This window comes from Prunus mume, linkage group LG3, assembly GCF_029339155.1.
Source record: "Prunus mume cultivar Tortuosa linkage group LG3, ASM2933915v1, whole genome shotgun sequence".
NCBI classification, from domain to species: domain Eukaryota; kingdom Viridiplantae; phylum Streptophyta; class Magnoliopsida; order Rosales; family Rosaceae; genus Prunus; species Prunus mume.
Genome location: NC_142700.1, coordinates 28,241,249 through 28,244,785, shown reverse-complemented (window position 1 = coordinate 28,244,785; position 3,537 = coordinate 28,241,249).

Sequence of the window (3,537 nt, the reverse complement as noted above, 5' to 3'; positions counted from 1 at the left end):
TAACTATAAAGTTCAACTCAACAATTCAAAATCACATCAATTCAATTTGACAAAACAAATATATATATATATAATCAAAATCTTAATCAACATCATCTTACAAAAATTTTAAGGATGGGGCTGAGGGGGAGAGCATAAATATATAAACATAAATTTTCATCTTACAAATTTTTATTGGTTGCAGCTTGCACATGGAAGCATAAACATATAATACATGTATATACGTTTAAGTTTGTGAAAGGTAGGCTGTGAGGCAATATAGCTAGAGAGCTCCTTTGGCAGCGCCACTGCTATGATAGCCGGTCGAAGCCGGTGGAGTGGAGTGATGCGACTACAATTCAAGAAGCCGAAGTCAAAGCCCTCTGGTTGACTTGAGTTAGTGTCGGGAGAGGGGGATGCAGCTGCTAGAAAAAGGGAAAGAGAGAGAGAGAGAGAGAGAGAGAGAGAGAGAGAGAGTGTGGCTGGAGACTAGAGAAGATTAGCAAGAATTAGGGGAGGGATGTTAACTTAGGGTTAAATAAAAATATTATATTTTTATTTATTTATTTAATTATAAACATATATATTTTCGGGTCTGGTTCGGGTACAGGGACACCAATACAATCCCCGCCCCATACTCGTAGGGGATTTTTCAAGTTCAGGGATCCTTTTTCTCCCCAAATCTCCCCCCTTTAAGGTTAGGTAACCTACAAGGACCGGCCCCCGTGGGGATTTCTGCCATCCCTAATTAAAGTAAAGGACATACGGGCCTTTATTGACTTTTCCATTTTTCAGGCCGCCCATTTAAGTAAATGTCTTTTTTTATTTTTTTATTTTTATAATTATTTTTATATTACTCTATTTACTTAAGTTTACAATGTAAATAAGGAAGTACCCTCCATTTGGATTCATTTAAAAATACTAGAAAATCCAATTCCCAACTAATCAAAATATGAAAATCCAGTTTTAATATTGTTTCCCTCTTTTTGGTCGAGGCAGCGACAGAAGGAACTTTTGGTCATTCTTCTCTTGAATGCGGGGCGTGCCACCACCAAGCCACGAATTTGGGCTTGAATGGAATGTGACTAGATGAATATGTCGCGCTTCTAACTTCTAATCAAACGATTGATCGGCCAAGCAAGGAACCTCCTCTTGGCATAAGTTCTTTCACTTCCTTGAGCTCGAGGATGGTTAGGCTTTGTACGGATGTTTTTGTAATTTTTAGATTTTTAAGTAAAAAAGTGCAATTAAGTTAAATGTGCGTTTAAATGTAAAGACAAGAATTAAAGTGCGATAAAATAAATTAAAGTGATAAATAAAGCAAGAACGAAATAAAAGTGATAAGAACGATAAAAACGATAAACCAAAATAAACTTGAAATTAAACTTAATAAAAGTGCGATAACAATAAAAAGTAAACAATGGAAATAAACTTGAATTTAAAGGACGAGATAATGTAAATTGAACAAGAATTTAACTTACACTAGGAAAAGGAAGAACTCACTACACTAGGTGCTTGAAAAGTAAAATTCTTGGTCTAGGAAAAGAAAAGTGCAAGATGAAAGATAGGTTTGTCTGTCTAATGTTTTGCGTCTTTTGCCTTCATTTTGTGAGGTAAATATAGGTCCTCTGTTGGCCCATGGGCTGGCCATTAAATGGCCAAATGTCAATTCTTTTAAAATTTCTTTCCTTTCAAGGGCTCCCTAAATCCGTGGGATTGCATTGATGGAGATATTCTGATATGCTTGATTCTTTCTTGCTTTGGAACATTCGGAATTATTATCAACCTCCTCAATTTCTTTCCTCGTGAAGCCTCCGTCACGTTCACATAATCCTCCGAAAATCCTGGGCTCAAATTTGTGGCTTGGGCTTAGAACTCTGCGCTCTCTTAAATTGCCACCCATTTTTATTACGTATAATATATAATAAAACTCTCACGTTCCAACTGCCTAAAATCCTTCAATCCAGCCCCAACAAAAACCCCCAGCTACATATTTTTATTTATTCACTTATATATACATATATATGTAAAATAGGACAAGGAAGTTTCAACTTAAAGAAACTCTAGCACAACCCATTCTTGCAAAACCCTAAAGCCTAACCCTAAAAAATGCCCAAGCTCCAGCCGCATAAACCCCGCAACACCAGATTGCCCCAAGTTCTCCAAGTCTAGGCCGCCATACATTGAAAACTGGCCTCAACTCCACCAAGCTCAGCCACAATCTTGCCACAATCTCCAGCCACACTTCAATCGTCCGCCATGTCACATCCAAGGATCGGCTCCAGAGCACGATATTGTCCTTGGGCCCCCCTCTCTGCTTTCACGGTTTTTTTGGGAGCTCACGAGCAACTTCTCAGAGGTCACCCATCCTGGGATTGCTCTAGCCTCATCTCGCTTAACTCCGGAGTTCTCATGACTCCGAAGCCGTGAACTCCTAAAAGGCCTTGTGCTAGATAGAGGTGGACATGTACATATAAGGCACATCACCCCCTCTTCGTTGGTCGATGTGGGATGTTACAGGCCACAACACTTCAGCTCCCAACCGCGTCTCGCAAGGCCCAGCTGCACTAACGCAGCCCGACCACAATAATCTCGGGCATCGGCTATAAAGACCCAGCCGCAGCCCTCCCAATCTCTAGCCGCACTCTACAAGACTTAGGAGCTCCATGCCTAGCCGCATCTCGCAAGCCTAAGCTACGACAGAAAGCTTCCACGCCCCGGCCGTTACGCTTCTTTAATCCGACCCCTTTTGAGCTTCCAACCTTGCTAGGCCACAAAGACTCTAGCCACACTCGAACTTAATCCGGCCGCTTGTATTTTCATAAGGTGGCCGGGTTGGGTGAATTCTCACCACCCCAAACAAATATAAGATACAGTTTATACTAATATTGATATCACAATAAGTCAATGTATACTTTATACTAAAATCTCATAAAATCGTGTTTGATTATTTAAGATATAAGGAATGTAAACCGCCAAAAATATCGTTGAAAACATTATTATTTCGAAAGTCCATTTTTCATACTTAGTAAGATTTTGATAGAAAACAATTTTTCAAGTATGATATATAGTAATTGAGGTTGGCACAACTAAATATATACATATCTCAACTAGCATGGCACTAACACACTTATCAATCACTTGCACTTTACAACCTTAAGGTCCAAAAATAATGTCAGCATTATATTAGCCTTACATAACTCTTAAACAATAATATAGATTACTACATATCATTCTTGAAAAACTTTTTTCCCTCAAAATTTGACCAAGTATGAAAAATACACTTTTGAAATACTAATGTTTTCAATTATATTTTTGGCAGTATATATTCCTTACAACTTAAATAATCAAACATGATTTTATGATATTTTAGTATAAATATGCATTTAGTTATTGAGGTATCAATATTGGTATAAACTAGATTTTCATATTTTGATTTGTTTAAATTTGATTTTCTAGTATTTTAAATTGAATCCAAATATGAGATACTTTCTTATTTACATTGTAAATTTAAGTGAATAGAGTAATATCAAAATAAATTAAAATAAAAAGACAAGA